General features: G+C 36.6%; 1 protein-coding gene and 1 long non-coding RNA gene across 2 annotated transcripts in view; both read left to right on the plus strand.

Moving 5' to 3' along the window:
* STT3B (STT3 oligosaccharyltransferase complex catalytic subunit B) overlaps positions 1 to 23,136 on the plus strand; it is a 93,853-nt gene that overhangs the window by 6,912 nt on the left and 63,805 nt on the right. The gene's annotated exons all lie outside the window — the stretch shown is intronic.
* LOC309637385 lies at positions 1,601 to 11,965 on the plus strand. Its single transcript, XR_014250508.1, has 2 exons — positions 1,601 to 2,075; positions 2,398 to 11,965. It is a non-coding gene; the product is annotated as an uncharacterized lncRNA (long non-coding RNA).

Here is a 23,136-nt window from a genome sequence, read left to right on the forward strand (position 1 = left end):
TGTCCTTTTTATTGCATTCTCTGCCTCCAAGGCAGGCTTAAATGAACGTGTCTTCCATTTAATTTAATGTTTTTTAATCAGCAGCCCTGATTTAAGTCTTAACACATTGACCTATCAGAATGCCCCGGGCACAGTCCCTGCTCTAGCTAACCACACTCATTAGTTGGATGATTGCTAATTGTTTGTTTTGATGTAGGGAAGAGAGAAGAGTTGATGGTGGCTTAAAGTTGTTATACCTGAATGACTAGGGAATTTTCAGAGAGGGGCTTTTAAGGGAATAGCTGAATGAGAGGGAAAGATGATTGAATCCAACTGAATGTTGTTTTCATTTACATTCGTCCGTTAAAAGTTCAGAGTAATGAGGTTGGAAATATTAAGCCATTTGAGTTAAGAGAATTATGGGGTGGAAGTTAAACTTTTGGAGTAGACTCAGAATTCTATAGTCTAAAGTACTTTTAGAGTATATGTTGGTTGGATTGGCTTGTTTTCTGGGTGAAGAAGCTGACTGCCAGAGTGGTGAAGTACTTTTTCTAAGGTGGTACAGTTGTGGCTTGGCTAGATTCTTTTCTATTTTCTTTGCACCTGTGTTTGCATTAGAGGAAGTTTTTGAGAAGTTGTTTGAAAATTGTTACTTCAGAAGATGAGGGGAAGTTAGTGTCTACCATTCACTTTATTTATTTTTTTAGAGATAACTTTTTTAAAAAGTACTTATTTATTTATTTGGCTGCATCAGGTCTTAGGTCATCAAATCCGTGGCATGTGGGATCTTTGGTTGTGGCATGCAAACTCTTAGTTGTGGCATGTGGGATCTAGTTTCCTGACCAGGGATCGAACCCGGGCACCCTACCTTGGGAGCAAGGAGTCTTAGCCACTGGACCACCAGGGAAGTCCCTACCATTCACTTTAAATTGACAGTGTGGGAGATGTTGGCAATTCAAGTTTAGTCATGGAAACAGCTTTTGTGTGAAGTTTGACTTCTTTAGAACTAGTGATTTTAAAAACTGCATCAGTTATCTGTAATTTCCATGAGTTAATAGTTTCCGTAGTTTAACTTTTCAAACATTTATTTTTTGACTTTTTTCCTTCATTCTTAATTTTTTCTTCATTCTTATCCCAAGGGAAATATTAATGCATAAAAACATAAAGAAATTTTGTTTCTCTTAGTAAAGTATTAGCGATTTGCTGATGACCAAGTTGGTAATGTTTCTTTTGGGGCTTCTTTTAATTTCTTTTTCATGCCTTGAAGGTTTATTAGCTATTATCAGGTAAAGATTTTTCTTCATACTATGGGTGTTTTTTTTTTTTTTTTTTTAATTTATTTATTTATTTTTGGCTGCGTTGGGTCTTCGTTTCTGCGCGAGGGCTTTCCCTAGTTCCAGCAAGCGGGGGCCACTCTTCATCGCGGTGCGCAGGCCTCTCACCATCGCGGCCTGTCTTGTTGCGGAGCACAGGCTCCAGACGCGCAGGCTCAGTAGTTGTGGCTCACGGGCCCAGTTGCCCCGCGGCATGTGGGATCTTCCCAGACCAGGGCTCGAACCCGTGTCCCCTGCATTGGCAGGCGGACTCTCAACCACTGTGCCACCAGGGAAGCCCTGGTGTTCTTTTTTTTAATGTTATCTAGGAAACTCTCCAACCTGCAAATGACTTCAAGTGAATTTGGTTTTTAAACTTAAATTATTGGACTCCTCTCTCTTTCTATAGATAGATGGATAGATAATATTACAGCACATACTGTTTTCTATACTATTTTAAAAATTAAAATATAGTAATTCATAATTTCTAAAGTGCCGGTATATGTGCAGCTTAAATTATTGTTTGTTGCTGGCCAGATGAGTGGAGTTGGTGAAAAGAATCATGCTGGAAACTCACTTGTGACCATAATGCTTTTTTTTTTTTTAATTGAGGTAGAGTCGACATATAACATTAGTTTCAGATATACAACATAATGACTTAATATTTGTATACATTTTGAAATGATCACCAGGGTAAGTCTAGTTAACATCTATCACCTTAACATAGTTACCCCCAATTTTTTTTTCTTGTGATGAGAACTTTTTAGATCTACTGTCTTAGCAGTTCATGCTTATTCTTTTTTTTTTTTTAATAGACTTTTACTTTTTTTTTTTTTTTTTTTTTTTATGGCTGTGTTGGGTCTTCGTTTCTGTGCGAGGGCTTTCTCTAGCTGCGGCAAGCGGGGACCACTCTTCATCGCGGTGCGCAGGCCTCTCACCATCGCGGCCTCTCCCTGCGGAGCACAGGCTCCAGACGCTCAGGCTCAGCAATTGTGGCTCACGGGCCCAGCTGCTCCGCGGCACGTGGGATCCTCCCAGACCAGGGCTCGAACCCGTGTCCCCTGCACCGGCAGGCAGACTCTCAACCACTGCGCCACCAGGGGAGCCCCATGCTTATTCTTATAACACCAGTAACTCCTGTAAAGAAAAATACACCCTATTTAGGAAGTTTTTATTGTTAAACTAAATTATTATATGATCTTACTTGTGTAATCCACAGGAAAAATAATGGAGTACAGAGTTATTGGAAGGTAGCACTCTTGTCGTTTTTGAGTTATTCTTTGAAAATGTCTTAAATATTTACATAAACGGGGAAAGAAATGTATTCTACAGAGGCTTTTTATTATCAGTGAGATGTTCAGTTTCAGCCTTTAAAAATTTTTTTCACTTAATGGTGAAATATAAAACATTCTGAAAAGTATTTAAACCTAATATACAGTGTAATGACTAATTATAAAATAAACACCCATGTGACCATCACTCACATCATCAAGAAAATTGCCACGACCTCAGAATTCTTGGTGTGTACTTTCTCAATCCATCCCCTTCCACGCCACACACTTTACAATAATTACATTCTTGCTTTTTCCCCTAGGTGGTATAATTCTGAGTGCATTCCTAAATGATATAATTTAGTTTTGCCTATTTAAAAACTTTAGAAAAAATGCACTTGTGGCTTTTGTGTCTTGCTTTTTTTGCTCATCATTGTTTTTAAGATTCATCTTCACTGATCAAAGAGTTGTTGAGTGTATGTGGATAATAAGGTTCAGCAATAATTTGATTAACCAGGCTTCTCACCCACCGAGGAGGTTGCCTGCTCTTTTGCAGCAGGAAGGAAGTATCTGTTAGAAAGAGAAGGCATCCTTCTCTTCACTTGAGATAAAAAGATTGTCTCATGGTTGAACACTGAGCTCTAGTCAACCTGGTCTCTAGATAACCTTGACAAGTGTTTTAAAGGTACTAACTGACCAGAGAGATTTAATCTTTAAACAGACACTGAGACTGCAAAGAAGAGGGTTGGGGATGGGGGCGGGGAGGAGACATCACTTTCAAGAGCCAAATGATAATCAAATAATCATAAATGCAAAATTACTGGATTTTAAACTGTAGCTTTTACCAACTATTGTTCGTTTTAAAGAATGTGTATTAAAATTTATGTAAGGAAAAGAGCTGCTGTAGTTAGTTCTTGAAAGAAAGAAGGAAAGAGAGTGTTGAAAGGGGATCTGAACTACAGGAATTTAGGAAAACCCTAAGACTGGACTGTTTAATGTATTGGTATTTTTGTAGAGGACTGTTGACCCTCGGTTGTGTGTGATTTTGTTTGTGTTGATATCATGGGCTCTTGAATAGCTTTCTTTTCTCTGAATGTTGTTTTTCCTGTTGCTTTCTTCCAATCTTCCTTGGCCACCACTTCTGTTCTTTTCCCATATTGATAGCGACCTGGGTTCTTCAATCAGTATAAATTGATACGAGGCCTCTTTAATCAGTAGATACGGATACAAGGCCAGACGAGGAATTCAGGCAAGACTTTATTGGGACTTGTGCTGCAGCAGGAGGGAGCAAAAATAAGTAACGGGATCCCTTGCTTGCTCCCTGAGCGGGGGCGAGCTGGTCCCTTAGGGGTGATGGTAGGGGCGATTGGTGGGTCGGGCCAGAGGGGTGGCTTAGGGGGTCTTCCTTCCCCCTTGGTGATGCTGTGTGCAGGGATCATTCTCAGTACCTGCTTTTGGTGCTGGCACCTCAGAAATGGCAGTTGGGTTTTGGCTGTTTTGTATCATGTTGTTCATAATTTGCCCCAACTGAGCATGCACACGGTTATTTTTAGTCCCTTACAGTTTCTTTGTATTCTTTTGCTCCAGGAGATGTTTGTCCAGGTGCAAGCACTGCAGTAAAGGGTCCCAGGTCCCAGCCCATCTCAATATCTTTATCTCTATTGATTTAGTAGTTGTCTTAGTCTTCAGGAAGAATGGGAGAGGTTATGATAGTAGTAAGATCCTTTTAGAAACTGTCTTGAGGGGATAAAAAGTTGTATTCAGAGAATGGTAAAAGGTCATTGATCTTTAGGTAGGAACTTAGAATCTATTAGGATATGAGAATTTGTCATTATATATTAGCAAGTGATTTAAAGATACTATTGGAAACGTGATTCCAGCTTATGAGCTTTTAATTAGAAAGCAGTTCTTAAGTGAAATAAACATGAATGCTTCTAATGCATTTCTATCTGTTGGTCAGAATGATTTTGATCAAATTCGGTGGTATTTTTCTGCTGTGCATTAGTATGGAACCCATGCTACTTGAATGGATAACAGTTGATTTCGTTTGTGAACAAATAAAAGACTGTATGGTTAATTCATTATTAGTTGAAGAAGAATTTAAATCTAGGACTGTCTTTCTTCAAACTTCCAATGTAGTCAATCAATATTTCTAAAGAATTCAAACTTAAAATTTAAATCAAGTATCATAAGGAAGATATACTTATTACCCTTTCTCCCCCAAATCCCATGTAATACATGCCAGAGAGAAACTTTGAATTAGGCTCTGTTTGGATAATGGTCCAACTTAATGATTTAAGCTATTTTAACACCTCTAGTATTCCTCTTGTGTGACTTCTTCAGGGAAGTAGGGATATTTTTCTGAAATGTATTAACTATTAGGAAACATGCCCAGCATACTTCTTTCAGAAATAACAATCCACTATAGCTTATCTGCTTTACGTGAGGTATAGGTACAAGTTTTATTAATCCCAGTATAAAATAGACTTACTTCAGTTAAATTTTATGACTGTTCATTTAACTAAATAGGCCAGAGCCATTTTGAAGAAGATTTTAACACGTGTAATGTAAAAATACTCAAGGAGATGAAGTTATTATTCGTTCTTTGCCTAAATTGGTGAGATACTGTTGTGGTGATATGGTGCTCATTTCCCCCTCTAATGAATAATAATAACAGCAATTTATTGTTACTGTTACTATAGAAAGACAAACGGAAGATCCTTAAGAAAATTTTCTTCCCAGAATATCTACATTATATTGGGAACTTAGTGAGTGTTCAATTTATATACATGGATCCTTTATCCTTAATGATAACCACATTTTATGTTTTGGTGATGATAGTAATAGTACAGGAAGTGCTTATTGTGTAATACCTTGATAAACCTTGGACTTGACTGTGCTGTTGGGAAAATCATATGTGTAGTTGGGATGTTGTGATTTATAATAGGAAGTACATATTTGGTCTAAATCCCCTTGGAGTTTCCTAAATGTTGAGAGCTTTAAAGGTGTCTTTTGTTATGTTAATGAGTGACTTTTGGAAAGTCCCTGGGTCACCTAAGGATCGGAGATGGTTGCCAGTGGAGCCAACCCTGGTTATTAGAGGGTTGGAGCTTTCAGTCCCACCCCCTGACTTCTGGGAGGGGAGAGGAGCTGGAAGTGATTTAATCACTGGAATCGCCAGTGGCTAATAATTTAATCAATCATGACTATGTAATGGAGTCTCCATAAAAACCAAAAGGATCAGAGTTTGGAGAGCTTCTAGGTTGGTGAACATGTGGAGATTGAGAGAAAGAGTGGTGGGTTCGGAGAGGACATGGAAGCTCTGCACCCCTTCCCACATACCATCTCTTCCATCTGGCTGTTCCTGAGTTCTACCCTTTTATAATAAACCGGTGATCTACTTAACGAAATATTTCTTTGAATTTTGTGAGCTAGTATATTAGTATATTAATCCAACCCAAGGGATTCTTGGACCTCCCATCTGTAGCCAGTTGGTTAGAAGCACAGGTGACAACCTGGACTTGTGATTGGCATCTGAAGTTGATGGGGTGCACAGTCTTGCAGGACTGAGCCCTTAACCTGTGGGATCTGATGCTCTCTCCAGGTAGATAGTGTCAGTTGAATTGTAGAACACGCAGATGGTGTCAGAGAATTGCTTGGTGGTGTTGAAAAACACCACCCACCCCCAGCCCCTACACACACACTGGAATTGCTATGGTGAACCTCTTATAGTGAACATCAAAATCTTGCTCTCAATAAAAGTGTCATTTTAATCTTAAGAAGAAAAGAGTTGAAGAAAGGAGGTGATAATGCTTATAGAAGTAGTTTATGTGAGCATCAGTGATTGCCATCAGCAATTGAGAGATGGCTAGTTGGATAGATGGATACCTTAGGAAGAACTTTAAGGGAGGGAGATTTTAGTTACAGAAGTATTTCTTCCAAATACAAACAACTCTTGAGTAAAAGTTCTGTCTCAAGTTTCAACTCACTAGTTAAGGAACATTGAATAAGAAAAGACAGACAAGTTAATATCCAATAACCATATGAATGATAAAAGTTCCAGTGTTGTTAACTTTTGAGATGATAAATGAAAAAAGATATCAGCAACAGAAGTAAAATTCACAAGCTGGCATTTTGTTTGAACATGAGAAATAATATCTTAATGTGGAAGAATAGAAATGATCATTGTATACACAGGCACTAGTTAGAATATACTAAATCATACAAATGATGAGTTTGGGTGGGATTAGATTAATGATCCATTTAGTTTCTTGGCTCTTAACTTTATGATAATGGGTAATTTATATGGAAATGAAGCAACATTTTAGGAAGCCATCCCAGCTCTGATCTCATTTAAACTTTACCATAAGAGGTTGAAGGATACTAAATAAAACTACTCACTAGGGATGAAGTAAGTTGCTTGTCTCCATTAAAGTGTCTGCAGTGGAAATAGTTTTGTCTATGTCTAGTCATTGGGAGGATCATTGAATATTGTAGATCTTAAGAGTTAAATAAACCAAGATATATATTTATCTTCTTTTACTATGGATTGAGCTCTAACAAAATGACTAATCAGCTCTTTAATTATAGTATTATTCCATGTAATAATAGCAGCATTCCTGTGAGTCCTAAACCTGATGTGCTGTAATGATCTCACAAGATGTTTTTGCTTAAAAATGTTTTTTTTTTAGCCTTCATCCATCAGTGTGCCTTTAAAAAAATCTGTCATAGTGAGTAGGGTTTGTTGAATAAATTGACAATTAAAATATTGAATATGTTAAATTTAAAAATTTAATGAACTTGCTTCATGGAAGTTTAATCTCAATCCTAATATTTTTATTCTAGTTAGCTAAAGAAGACTTTTGTTTTAATATGCTAAGCAGCTTTCTGACATTAGAAAGAACAGGATAATGAAACAACGTGCAGCAGATGAACTGTAATCTTAAAACTGTGTAAAGGGACTTCTCTGGTGGCGCAGTGGTTAAGAATCTGCCTGCCAATGCAGGGGACGCGGGTTCGATCCCTGGTCTGGGAAGATCCCACATGCTGTGGAGCAACTAAGCCCATGTGCCACAACTACTGAGCCTGCACTCTGGAGCTCGCAAGCCACAACTACTGAGCCCACGTGCCACAACTAGTGAAGCCCGTGTGCCTAGTGGCCATGCTCCGCAACAAGAGAAGCCACTGCAATGAGAAGCCCGCACACCACAACGAAGAGCAGCCCCCACTCACAGCAACTAGAGAAAGCCCACGCGTAGCAACAAAGACCCAACGCAGCCAAAAATAAATAAATAAATTTATTAATAAAAAAAGAAAACTGTGTAAAGTCCAGTCATTTGTTCAAAGTAGAAAAATGAAATTGAGGCGCAACTAAAATCTTTTTAAATATAAGGATATTTTTTGAAGGTTGTTAAAAATGAGTCACTTCATTAGTGACTAACCTATCTTCCTGGTTTTCCTCTTCACACTAGGAAACAATCATCCTGAGTTCTATTTAACATTTCCTTTGGAGAAAAAAAAAAAAACAGTTCATGTGTGTATTTCTAGACAGTATATTGCTAAGTTTTGCTTTGTTTGGAGCTTTAAAAAATAGTATCCTACATATAAGCTTCTCTGACTTGCATTTATACATTTTCTAGTTGATTAACATTTGGGTTTCCTGTTTTTTGCTTTTATGAATAAATAATGCTACTGTGAACATTAAAAACTATATATTCTGATGCATATGTGTACATGTTTGCTAGGGTATATACCTGGGAATTTTGTCATAGTATGTTTCAGTTGTTTATAAAAATATAAAACACCACCCAAAACTTAGTGACAAAACAGCATTTCATTATTTTGCAATCTGTATGTTGAGTGGGAGGTTCTTCTGCTTCAGCTTTGGTGCTGGGATGATTATAGTCATCGGAGGCTCAACAGGCTGCAGTCAGCCGGGGCTAGAATGGCTGGGCTGTGGACGGCTGGGAGTCATTTGGAGTCTTGATTGGGAGGTCAGCTGGGTTTTTTCTTTTTTGACTCCTTCACGGGGGGCTGCTAGGACTGCCTCACAGCATGGTGGCTGGGTGCTAAGAAAGAGTGGCCTGAGAGAGGAAGTTGCCAGGCCAATCTCTGAGTCAAGGGAGAAGATGCCAGTATATACCAGTAGGGACAATTGTTTCAGACCATCTTAGGAGACTGGCTACCACAGTGTATTTATCATTTTTATCTCCTCTTCTGTAAAATACCTGTTATGTCTTTGGTCAGTTTTTTTACTGGGTTGTTTTATATTTTGGTGTGTGAGGGAGAGGTGATACTAAGTCTAGGTTAAAGTTTGTTGCAAATCTTACTGCATTTTGTGGCTTATTGGTCCTTAAGCAGTCCTGTGAGATAGATATTTTATTACCCCCATTTTACAGATGAGAAGAGTCAGTACTGCTTAGTATGTTAAGAAAGTAGGCCTTGAAGTCAGCCAGCCTCAGGGGATATTTTTGGTATAAAGAATAGCATATGCAAACATGTACAATTATGAAATGGCATGATGAAATGGCATCAATCTGCTTGTTACACGCCCCCCCCCCCCAAAAAAAAAGATTGACGCTTGGAAAAATTTACAAGTTTTTAAAATTCATTTATGGTCAATTATAATGTCTTAGATAAAGTTTGGCCTTTGTTAGGAAACAGGCCTGGTGATGCCAGAGTGACGGAGCTGGAACCAGTACATTCAGGTCCAAGTTCTCTAGTCTTGCTGCCTTCCCCAGTCCTCACTTTTCTTCCTCTAAATTATTCAGTTGGATCATTCATTCACGATCTGCCAGTACATTTCAAACACTTGTGTTGATAGCCAAACTAGTTCTGCACTTAGCCTCTCACTTTGAGGGTTTGCTGGAGTTCTCAGAACACAGCGGAAAGGAATTGGCTGATATTGGAGATTTCCTTGACTAACCCTACTTACAAAGTTTATCATGAAAATTAAGATTCATAAGCGTTGTGGTCAGAATGTTTAATAAGAATTCTAATAAAGCTAGAGATTCACAACTAATATTCAAATATTTGCCATATGTACTTTAAAAAGAACACTGTAGGCATGCATCAAGCGCAGCTGAGTTGCTTTAAAACTGAAAATGCCACAGAGCAATTCTGAATTCTGCAATGTAAGACTGAATAAAATGAGGCAGCTTTCTCTCATGCCAGAGCAAATGCACAGTATACAGAAATAAACTTGTAGACACTTCTTCCCAACCCTCAAATTTAGGAAAATTGTTATTTGTACAAGTATAGTTTCTGATCATTACAGTTCTATATGTTGAAGACAGACACCTCAGTACAGCTCTCAAGTGTAAAAACAATGCTTCAGGCAGCATGACTTATTTTCATGTCACTTCAGGTTTCTTGGGTCCAAGATTCAAAGGCGGAAATGAAAGTGATAATAGTAGTTGTACTTAACTGGAGGGATTTTTGACATACAGTGGAATTCAGAGCATCTTTGGACTTTGAGGCAGAAATGTTTTTTTCCACCAGTGATACCAGCCATCACAGGACTGAGCCTCTCATTCATTTTTATTTTTCCCAGCCCCATATTCTTCCAATTCCAGTGTCCTGCATGAGAATTAGTTACCCTTCCTCAAGAAGTAAACTGACGTATAACATTTGCTGTAATGTTCCCATGATAAAGTATAGGTGTCACGTAATTTGGCAAAAAGTGTAAAGCTAGATTCCACCAGGTTGAGTATAGTACAACACCATTTGTAGAAAAGAGGGAAAAAATTAAGTTCATTTAAAATTCAATAAATGCATTTGTAACATTTGTAATTCTCAGAATAAACACATTTTAAAAATAAAAGTATACCAAAAACATTCTATTCTCTGAGGAGTTCAATACATGTTATTAGTTTATAGAAATTAATAAAATTACCTTTGATATGTGAAGGATACTAAAACTTTCTTATAGTTCACTATTTCCTAGCACCTCTTCCTCAAGCCTGAAATGTGGGTCAAAAGGGAGGAGAAAATTGAATCACTCTCCTTTTATTCTTTCATAACTGCTTGAGTATGTTTGCTGACACTTTGTTTGAAAATGGGGTGACTAAAACTAGGTAAACTGGATCACTTTTCCCCCCCTCTGGAATGTAGAATGAACTTCATACCTAGAAGAGAACATAGAAATTATTTGTTAGAGTGCTTACCCAAAGTGTATTCTGCAGAACACATATCCCAGGAATTGTAGTTCAAAACTAAATAACCTATGATAATTTAAATTTGGAAAAAACTGAATACCCCATCCACTTATTTACAATACACATTAGCATGTTAAAAGCTGAGAAGTTCTTGAAGACAATATTGATTTTATTTAATATAGTGTTTACATGTTTAATTTAGGAATCACTGTAGCTTTTTTTTTTTTTAATTAGTGTTGAGTGCATTGCAGTTTGGGAAAGACTGATCTAGTTGCTTTATTTGATAGATGAGGAACCTGAGGCCTAATGATACTAAGTGACTTTCTCAAAGTCACAGAGCTACAACTAGGACTGACAGGCTTGCAGGTTTGAAAGAATTACTGCATTGTGAACATCGAGTATATCCACATTATAATGGGAGCGTATATATTTTTTCATAAGTAAACAAGTATCTGCTCATTTATACCATCACCCCGATTTGTCTTGGTGACTAAGTTGAGTATTTTGACACCCAGCTCTTCAGTACTTGGAAATTTGTCAGATTTTAACATTGCAGTATGGCTTATGAATATGCCTTCCCTTAGGTCTTAAAAATTAAGATCTCCAGAGAAGGCCTGTATACATTGCTTATTTTGAGTGGCCGTTTTATTTTAGTTTATCTCTTGGAGTTGCTTTCCCCCTGAATGTGTGCTTAGCTTTTGAATTTATTAGTTGACCAAAACCACTTTGGTTCTTTAATCACAGCAAATTATGGGTCATGGGATATTATTACTATAGATAGTGCTTGTTAGTTGGAAATCTTATTTCTGTAGTATATGAATATGTGTCTTGACTTAAATATATGTATTATAATACATATTTATATATCAAATGCTTATTAGCTGGAAATCTTATTTATATAGTATATTACATAATAATTATATAATGGCAATGTTAGATAGTATCTAATAACAATAAATGAATGTAAATCAACATGTTTATATATATAACATTTGTTGGAGATCTTGTTGCAATTATATATGAATGTGTGCCTGACTAAAATGTGTATTACACATACACGTATGTGTGTGTGTGTGCGCACATGTGCGCTTTATAGAGAGAAAGAATACACGAAGGCGTGTGCATCTGCCTCTCTTGTGTAGGTTTTTTAGACTTCAGTCTGTATTGTATTTAACTGAGCAAAAAATATCATTGGATAATTTTAATTTATCAAATACACTCTTTTATATGTGACCCTAGAAATTTTTTTTTAGATTTTTTAAATGGCATTAAGATACTTACTTTGATATAATTTTTTGGTGCCAGCTTCTCATCATTGTTTCCTTTTTTTCAGTTTATTAAGTGTCCTTTATAAAGCACAACATACTCCTTTTTCAAATGGATACTTAAGAAAACTGATAGCTGTCATTGCCAGTTAAGGCAGAAGTTGAGAGAGAACTAAAATATGGATATGTGTTTGAAAGTAGTTTTGCTCTGTGTGTTCTTGTGAGATCTGATATCTTTTTGATTTGTAATGCATTTCACCTTAAGTGGGATGGTACAGAGAAGTTCTGCAGGACATTTCCAGCTTTTGAACAACCCTTGTTTTTTTTCCATGTGTTGCTCAGGAGTAGAGAAGCAGGTAGTTTGTCCATCTTATACATACAGCATGCTCTCTGCTTATGGAAGACCTCAAGTCAAAATGACCCACCCATCAGCTGTAAGAGCCAGGGAGGTTAGTGAGAGTTGTGTTAACGACCCAGTAGCAACTGCTTTTACATAAATGAGTCATGATTTGATGGTGTGGTAGTGGTCAGTCTGCATTTGTGGGTCTTTTCAAACTTCAGAATTGACCTAGTAATAATAAAATAGTAAAAAATGACTTCTTTATTCTGTATCATTAGTAATCCTTTGAAATTTTATTGTTGTGCTGTTGTTGCTTAAATATTGATATGAATCTCTATAATCGTATTAGGCTTGAATATATCCTCACATATGAGTTTCCATAGTTTGTTATAAAATTGGCTGTGTTTAATATGATTATATAAACAGTGTTTATATGTATCACATGGTAGGATTGGATTTAGAGTGTTCATTTTAATAATTTAATAAATTCGGGTTTTTTTCCTCTCATGTACTTATTTATTAGCATGTCATTGTGGCATGCTTTTGTTTTTGATCCTGCCACTAGATGGCAGGAATAATAAAAGGTAGATTGAAATGCCAGCTTGAGCTGCTGCTTTGTACTTTTCCCTTGTCTTGGTTGTTTTCTATTCCCTTTAGTGTGAAATTTGGGTATATATGTAGTCTCCTAACTAGTGGGATTTATGTAGATCTGGTACCTTGTGTAGCCTGAAAGTTCTTAGACAAGTTAAAGGAAAAGAGAAGGAACAGAAAACCTTTAATCCTGGATGTAATCATTGGTGTTCTAACACTTTGGTTTTCACTTTTATTATCTCTGTGAAATTCTGTTCCTTTCCTTTATTTCTCAATTCTCTTACGCTTACATTTGGCATCCATAATTGATCATTTCTGTTGGTGGCACTGGTTGCCTTCTCATTTACGAGGTGAATACGTGTTAACCCAGCCAATTTTGTAAAATCTTATGCTACACTTTGCAAAAAAAAAACTCTTAGAATTATAATTGACTGTGAATCTTTTCACAGAATGAATTATTTTTGAAAGAGCTTATCTATTGGTAGTCTTTGAAGAATAGAGTGGTGGACAGAGTCTAGGGTGGTTGGGATGTAGCTTCCATGATTATGTTAACGTTATATAAGATTTTTATCTTACTACTGGACTCACACCAGAGACTCTCCGTGTTGGCATTATGAAGTACTAAGCAGCCATGTTGGAGAAGTCCATGTGGCAAGGAACTGCAGGCAGACCCTTATGAGGCTCCAAAGAACTGCCAGCAAGAAACCAGGGTCCTCAAGGAAATGAATTCTGCCAGCAATCTAAGTGAGCTTGGAAGTGAATTCTTTCCCTAATTGAGTCCAAATGAGAGTCCAACCCTGGTAACCCCTTGATTGCAGCCTTGTGAGACACTAAGCAGGGGATCCAGTTAAGCTATGCCTGGACTCTTGACCCCTGAAACCATGAGATAATGATATATGTTGTTTTAAGCCATCGAGTTTGTGGTAATTTGTTACACAGCCATAGAAAACGAATACAAATACCCTTAATAAAAATCTTTCCCATCTCTGAATGTTACCTATTTGCCAGGTGCTGTGGATACAATGGTGTGAACCCAGATAGACATGATTCTAGTCCAGTGGGGGAGACAGATTTGAAACAGTTGAGAATGACAAATGCTGTGAAGGTGCATACCACAAGAGCATCTAATAGACTTAATGAAACACCAAGTATCTCTTTAGGTCTTACTCAACTTTTTAAAATATTCTTCCTAGGTTGCTTTTCTCTCTCTCCTTTTAGTATATTCTTGCCATCACAAAACTTGATCTAGCTTTATTTTCTATTAGCATTATGAAAACTATGTTATAGCCTTATTAATTATTGCCTCAAATGGCAACAACCCATATGTTCTTCAGTAGGAGAATGAGTTGTAGTATTCATAAAATGGAATACCACTCAGCAAGAAAAAAGGAACAAACTGCTGCTACAAGAATAAATATAAGAAACATTATGTTGAGTGGAAGAAGCCAGACACCTATAGAAAATAAAATATCCATTTATATGAAATCTGAGAACAAGCAAAATTAATCTGTGATGAAAGAACTCAAAGTGGGAGGGGGAAATGACTTTAAAGGTGCTGTGGGAACTTTCTGCAGTGATGGTTTTGGGTGATAGTTATGGTTGATGAGATTATAAAATTGTCAGAACTCATTGAATCGAGCATAACATCAGTGTATTTTAATGCATTAAATTATACTTCAGATTTTAAAAATGAAAAAAATGTCAGATGTCCTTTAGTATCCTATGTGTTCTTTTCTTTGATTGTATTTGCTTGTTGACTATCCCTCCTGTAAGATTGTCAAAGGTTGTCAGCTTCCTGAGGTCAGGGACCGAGTTTGCCTCTGGTTCTTAGTTAGAATTGTGTGCTTGTATGCATAATGCCCAGGCTTATTGGCTCTGAGTGAAAAGTTATTTGTGAACTATAGTTTATTCATAAGTTGGTATCCACGTTTCATGGTTGCATTTTTCAAGAAAAATATTTGTATTATTTCAGAATCTTGTAATCAGTGTTTTTTCTTTATATAGCTTCTAGTTTTTTCTTTTCTAGGATGCACAAAAGACATCTGTTTTAAATGTTGGTGGAGTAATCTCGCTCCAACTATATCTTTGCCAACCACAGTTAGAGATAGCACAGTGCTTTATTTATATACCAAAATTTAAAAATCAGATCTTTTTTGTAAATGTGAAGTTTATTATATTCCTCTTAAACAAATGAAAACTAAATATTTATTCTTTTTTCTCCTCTTTTTGCCACCTCTCTTTAATTTTTTGAGATGAAGCAAAGAATGGAGACACTATTGTTTTACTGTTTTGATACAAAAAGCCCTTAAGCACCACAGTAATTTGAAAAAGAACCAGGTGGTTACATAGCACTTTGCCTAACTGGTGCTATCCCTTGTAGTCATGGTGTTATTTTTTTCCCTGATGAAAATAACAGTAAATTTTAAACGATTTAATGGCTGAGTCAGAAACTTGAAAAATAAGTGTACTCTGGATTTCCCGAAACTGGTAGATCACAGGTGTAGTTTTTCTGAACTCTTGAAGAAGATAACTCAGAGTAGGTTTTTCAGTGCTGGAAAGAAATGCCTTTCTATTGTGACTTATATGTTGGGGGTCTTCTAAAAATAAATTCAAAATTCTGCAGAATTTTTATGCACATTCTTCTGGTGAGAGAATCCATATTTTCATCAGATTCTCAGAGGCTCTCATCCAGAATGATTAAAAACCCCGCCTTTCCCTCCTTTTTTTATGAGGTTATTTTTCATTGCCAGCTGATGGTTTTGCCAACTTTTCAGAAACATAACCAGCTCTAAGTTGGCAAGAAATTACTCTGTATTGAGTGTTCACCTGTACTGAACACTGTGAAAATGTAATATTTTATATGTCTGGTGGTTCCCTTCATTTCTTCATTGTTTTTACTGTTTTTCTTACCTTTTTGGTTGCACAACTAAATCATAATTACTGGGTTCTACAGACTGTCCTCTTTGCTTCTGCATTCTAAACCATCCCAGATATAGGTGTAAGAATGATGAAAAAGAAATACTTCCATTAGTAAACCTGATTTTTCTCTGGTCAGAAATGCTTGTTCTCAATTATAACACCATTTTTTTGCAAGAAAATATATACTTCTTGGCAAGATGTTCAGGAATGTCAAAATCTAAATCTGTGGCTACATGCATATTCTGTCACTTGTTAATTTATTGTCCTGACTCTCCTGTTTCTAATCTTGTTACTCTTATCCTTGAGGTGGTACCTAGCTATAATAACCTATAAAAAGATAAAATAGCATGATTCTTGCAAAAAATTAATTAGGATAAGCTTCATGTTTTAAGAAAACTCATCTTAGAGTTACTGCATTTTGATATCTGTATTCTATTTTAGTTCAAAAACATTGTCATATTGATATACGTTCGATCAAAATTTAATTTGATTGAGGAAATGACATTTTTTATCCTTTCTGTTGAGAGTTATGTTACTCATGCCTCTCCTATTTGGCTTTTTTTTTAGGATGTTTTATTTTTTAACATCTTTATTGGAGTATAATTGCTTTACAATGGTGTGTTAGTTTCTGCTTTATAACAAAGTGAATCAGTTATACATATACATATGTTCCCATATCTCTTCCCTCTTGCGTCTACCTCCCTCCCACCCTCCCTATCCCACCCCTCTAGGTGGTCACAAAGCACAGAGCTGATCTCCCTGTGCGATGCGGCTGCTTCCCACTAGCTATCTATTTTACATTTGGTAGTGTATATATGTCCATGCCACTCTCACTTTGTCCCAGCTTACCCTTCCCCCTCCCCATATCCTCAAGTCCATTCTCTAGTAGGTCTGTGTCTTTATTCCCATCTTACCCCTAGGTTCTTCATGAACTTTTTTTTTTTTTCTTAGATTCCATATATATGTGTTAGCATACGGTATTTGTTTTTCTCTTTCTGACTTACTTCACCCTGTATGACAGACTCTAGGTCTATCCTATTTGGCTTTGACTGATGGGAAATGAAGTCAGATTTGAAGTTGAACTTGTAGGCCCTTATGACTTACATTTTGGTATGTTTTTACTTAGTCTTGAATTTTTTAATCTATATTTCTCTTGTCTTTTATCTTTCTATGTTACTTTTATTTTATTATGTATTTTTGTGGAACAAAATGGTGATAAGTTAAGGCGTCTTACAGATCTTAGAACTTGGAAAAGCATTGATTTTCCCCCCCCTCCCCCCATAGGCTTTGATTGCATATCTGAATTATAGTAGAGCAAATGCTTTTAGTACTAAATGGTACCTTTGATGTTCAAATTACCTAACAAATATTTACTGTGTGATAACTATTGAATATGTGCCAGGCACTGTACCAAGTGTTTGGAGTATATACGGGGTCTCTGTTGTAATGGAGCTTATTTTCTGGCAAGCAAAATGTAAACAAATAAAAAGAAAAAATAAAGTAACATGCTAGCTAGTGTCCGGGATGTGGCTGTGGGCCTATCACTTTAGAGAGGGAAGTGAATGAGGCCCTTTTGAGGTGATATTTGAGCTAAGACCAGGATGACAAGGAGTTAGCTAGCCCTGTGAAGATCTGAATTAAGACCATCTCTCCAAGCAAGAACAAGTTTGGCATGCTGAAGGAAAATAAGGCCCCTATGGCCAGGATATAATGAGAAAGGATATAATGTAAATAGGGATAGGATAGGGCCAGGTCAAGTATGGAGATTGATAATTGTGGGAGTTAAACCCTTATTCAGATAAATTTAAAAAATAAGTGGAGCAGAAGTTAATTTGGCTGTAGCAGATGTTTTTCATTTCTGTATATAATACTGAATGGTTTTGTGGGTGATACAAAGGATGGATGAAAGACTTTAGAGGCCAGAACATGAAGAGGGACCGAAATAGCATTGACTATGGAGTGTTCACACAATGAAAGTTTGATTAAACCAGTTACACTATTTTTATTTCCTTCTACCTGAATGGTATATTTCTATAGAAAGAATAGTTTACCTTGGAGTGGGAGTTAAAACATTTTACACAACTCATAACTTCACACTAGCATTAAATCACCTTACCCAGGGGACATTCGTGGGAAAATGTTTTAATATTGGATCATATATAAAATGTTCAGAGGTGCTTTAACATTTATTGAACTTACTATATTCTGGGTGCTTGGTGGTAGGGGTAGGAAGATCTATTCATTCATCTTTGCCTAGAGACCAAATTGTGTGACGCCTGGCTTTGCTATTCATTAGTTGAGTGACTTTCAGCAAAGTTAACCTTTTTGCAGTTGATTTCTCGTCTATAAATTGGGGATGACAATAGTACCTGTCTCAATAAGTTACCACAAAGATTAAATGAACTAATACAAATAAAAGTACTTAGAACAGTATATAATTCATAATAAACACTTATTAAATGTTCACTGTTTGTTAATTTTGTTACTATTCACTTACGATGGAGCCTAATAGGTAAATTTATGCTATTTAGTATGTTGGTTGGAGAGAGGTAAAATGCAAAGTGCAATATCCAGTAGAGGCATAACGGAGGGAGTGCCAGCCCTTAGCTGAAAAGGATAGTTAAGACTTAGGAGGAAGTGTCTTTTGAGTTAGGTCCTGAAGGGTAAGTGTGGGAGGATATGGAAGAGGATTTGCTCTTCAGGAAACAAGAACAGCTTGTGCAAAGGTATAGAAGTATGAAAAAGCATGAATAGTATATATTTAAGGAAAAAAAGTTTGGAATATATGAGGAGAAAAAGAAGTAGGGAGGAGACATTTCAGGGTGGGGATAGGGAAGGGAGTCTCAAAAACATCAGGACTTTGTCCTGTAGATTTTGGGAAACAGTGAAGGATTAGCATGGTTAATAGTTCATTTAAGAGAGAATTGTGTGGAGGATGGATTGGGAGGTGGTAAGAAGTCAGTAAAGAGAAGTGAAATAGTCTAGATAGAATATGAAAAGGACTTCTTATTGGGAAATTTTAGGAGCTGGGTTTAGGGAGTGAGTAGTCTAAGATGATTCTCTGTGATAATGGTAAAATTTTTAAGATAGCGAGCAACTTTACTAGTGGAGAGCAGAGTAAAAATGAGTTCAGTTTTAGGTATGTTGAGTATGATGTGCCCATGAAGACATCTCAGCAGCTATTCTGGTGGGCTGTTCAATATGAGGATTTAGAATTTAGAAAAAGGAATTGTGTACTTAGGAATAATCCATGGTAGTCAAAGTTCAGGGAATGGACGAGGGAAAGAGGAGAGGTAGCAATGAAAAGAGTCTGGCATCAGTCAGACTCTTGACATCAATCTTTGGAGCATAGTGACCAAGAAAATCAAATGTATATGGTACACAAAAAATTTTTTTCATCTAAAGGACTTAGGGAAATGGGCACTTGGAAGAGAATCAGTTGTCAGGTTCTTAGCTTCTTTATGTACTTTTTCTTAAAACTGAGGTCCAGGCATCATACTGATTCTCTTTCCCCATCTCTAATTGCACAGTCATGCATCTCCCATTTTACAAAAGGAAAGCATACCACTCACCTGTCCCTATATGTTGCCCTGAGGTATAAAAATCTCTAGGTTTCCAAATGAAGGCACAGCACAGTTCACAATGTTCGTGTGGAGATACTGTCCTTTCTCTCAAAGAGAGCAAATCAGGTATCTGTCATGGAGATGTCACAGAGGAAACTCCGTGATTCTTTCTGAGAATTTGAGTTTTCAGGAATTTATTTGTTGGATCATAATCTAAACAGATTGAATGTAGCAAATTTATCTTGAAAGAACTAATACATATCCTGAGATATTTGTGAGGGTAAGTCTAAAAATTTTTATTAACACTATCCTACTAATTCTAAAGCATGAAATAGAGCAGAAAAGTCAGTATAAATGAAAAGGGAAAAAAAATGGACAGAGGTCAGTTTCAGGGACAGAAATTACAGTATAAACCTTGAGATGCTTGCCTTTGGTGAGGGGTGTCTCATTTGGAATTTTGGTGTACAGATGGTCTCCCTTAGGACAGATCAAGCTTCTACATAGCTTAGCATAGATTTTCTTACTCTAATAAAGCTGATGATAGTTAAACAGGGTTCTTTAGGAAACAATGTAGAACTCTGAAGTTAGAAAAATAGATCTTTTCCATAAAGCCAGTATCTTTTTTAGAAGACAGTGCTTTTCTTATGTTTTCATATTACAGTTTTTACTACTGTATTTGAGGAAACAGGAAAAGCCTTTTTCTCTTACAGAAGACCTAGACTAATGCAAGAGAGAAAAGAGACCAATTGAAGTAGTTAAGTATTAGAAGTATGTAATGGAGAAGGTGAGCTTCCCTTGTTTCATTTAGGGTAGAGACTACTTTTCTGTAGTGTAATATATTACTTGAATAATCTAAGAGTGAAAGTCAAAAGGAGTTAAAATTACCCACCCCTACACATTTTGGACATTTTTTCCTCAGGAAGAGAGGGAGAATGACTTCTTAAGACAGATTAAATAAGTCTCATAGACTTCATTTCTGAAATGGTTATATGAATAATTTTCTCACTTGTCAGTAACCAGACTATTTAAAGATTTAAGGAAAAAATGGGATAAAGAGTAAATTGTGATTTTTAAATTCATTAAAGGAAGAGAAACAACTCTATTTGAAAGTCCTGTAGAATTAGAAAATACTTCATAACAGGAGAAAGAGGAAGATATTCAAAATAAATTGTTACACTTTAAGTGTCATAAGTAATTTGTTCAAATCAAAATACTGATAGATGATTGTGGTGATAATACTGAAAGTTGTATACATCTCTTGAAAGATGCTGCAATAATGGACAATAGATGCAACCTATTAACAAGTCTGTCTTGCATTCTTTTCATGAGAACTGAGACTTTGTTTTCTATCAGATATATTTTTGATCCATATATAACAGGTATATTATAAAAGTGAACTGGCCTTTTAAGATCAAATAGAAATTCCTAGTTCCCTCTTTATACTTTGTAAACAGAGTTTTAAAAGCATGAAGGAAAATTTCTGCATGAGAAAAAACTTTTTTCCCATCCTTTCTCCTTTCTGAGACATTGAATGTGCAAATGATAACAGACATCAATGTCATGTTATCATGAGACATTCTCCCAAAATAGTTCTTTAACATTTATGTGGCAAGCTTGTCTATGATGGGAAGACTGGTTTGGGTAAAGCAAACCTGTACTGGGTAGAAGTGGAAGGAGGGATTTCAAGTCTTTTTTGAAAAGGAAGTTTACCCAGGTTTACACATACGTTTTGTAAGATGAGAAATAAACTTTGAGGGAGTAAAGATTAGAAATTTTAGCTTACTGGTAAGAGTGGTTATCTGGAGCTTGACAGTGGTGGTTGAATTGGTTAATATATTAAATATGAGAAAGGTGCCAAGAAGGGGAGAAATATGAGGCAGAGATGGGGACCACTTGCTTTGTATCTCCTTTGTGAGAGTAATAGTTAATAGTTGTTGGAGGATTTGGTAAAAAAGCATTTTATAGGTTTTGTGTGAAGCTTGAAGGTAGTAGTGATGGTTGTTATTTTTGGTCATGCAGCACTTAATGAAGTTTTCTGGCTATGATTTTTTTTTTCTTTGCCTAGCCTTTTTGGTTTTGCTTTTTTTTCTTCTTTTTTTGTTAAAAATTGCTCATTGTTTAAAAAATCAAAGAATGAGGCATAATCTATTAACCGCTTGTTATATATTCTGCTAGGATTTCTTCAAAGGATACACAGTTTTTGAAATTTATGTAAGCGTGCATGCACACATAACCTTTAAGGTTTTTGGCATAAGTACAATCATACTATACAGACTAATGAATTTTGCTTCATCTACAAAATAGCATGACATATATGGTAGCTGATAGTGCTATTCACCAGTATCTGGTTTCCCTCTTTTCTCAGCGCATGGGTGGGGCCACGTGACTAGTACTAGCCAATGAATCAAGAGTGTAAATGATGTGTATTTCTTTCCACCTGAAAATTCGTTGTGCTTAAACCTCCAAAATTCTCTTCTCCGGCAGAATGATTGCAACATTCAAGGTAGTGACTATTCAGGCTATGGTTGTTTAAAAGGTAATATCTGTACCACAGAGTTGAAATCTGAAATGATATAGTCAGAGGTATTTTGGACTTCTCTGTCCTTTTGTTTCCAAAGTAACTTAAGAAAGCAAAAGCTTCAAGGTTCAAAGTTGCATCTTAAAACATCTTAAGAGAACTATGCTAATGCTTTTGCTTATATAATTTTAAACATATGCCAGTGTTTTTTAAACACTTGTTTTAGCTCTTGAACCCTTTCTTCAAATGAGAGTTTACACAGGAGCCTAATATACAGGTAAGTGTGGATTAAATGGGATGGTACCCTCTTCCCTTCAAAAGTATATATTCTATTCGCTTCAAAATGTATACCCCACTCCTGTCAGAAAGGTAGTATGAGAGGAGTTCTTTGGAATCTGAGGGTACGGGGAATGATTTAAGATCCACTTTTAAGGTTCACAGTGCCTGGAAGGTGATGCAAATTATTACTGGCGTTTATTACTCTCTTGCTGTTTGGAATCATCTTGTGATCATGCTCAAGAATGTGGGCACTGGAGTCAGAGCTGCTTGGTTCAAATCCCATCTTGGCTACTTAATGGCTGTATGACTTTGGATAAGTATTTAACATCTCTGTGCTTTAGTCAGATTGGGCATAGTATCCTACCTCAAAGGTTTCTTTTTTTGTGATGATTAAATAACAACTATTCTTATCACAGTACCTGACAACTGTTAACAATTTTTTAAAAGAATAATTGTACTTATGGGCTTCCCTGGTGGCGCAGTGGTTAAGAATCCGCCTGCCATTGCAGGGCACACGGGTTCGAGCCCTGGTCCGGGAAGATCCCATATGCTGCAGAGCAGCTAAGCCCGTGTGCCACAACAACTGAAGCCCAGGCGCCTAGAGCCCGTGCTCCACAACAAGAGAAGCCACTGCAATGAGAAGCCCGTGCACCACAACGAAGGGTAGCCCCCGCTCGCTGCAACTAGAGAAAGCCCGCGTGCAGCAACGAAGACCCAACGCAGCTGAAAAGAAATAAATAAATTTTTTTAAGAAAGAATAATTGCATTTAAATAAATAGTGCTAAAAATGCATCTCTTTACTACTCCCCCTGTTGGACCCCTTTCTCTCCTTAAACAGGCTAACCTCTCCTATCTCAAGGTCTTTGCACTGCTAGTTTCTTTACCTAGGGACAGCTCTCCCCACCTCTTGGAATGGTTGGCTGCTCCCATCCTTAAGGTCTC

The sequence above is a fragment of the Balaenoptera physalus genome, assembly GCF_965194825.1.
Source record: "Balaenoptera physalus genome assembly, chromosome: 11".
Lineage (NCBI taxonomy): Eukaryota > Metazoa > Chordata > Mammalia > Artiodactyla > Balaenopteridae > Balaenoptera > Balaenoptera physalus.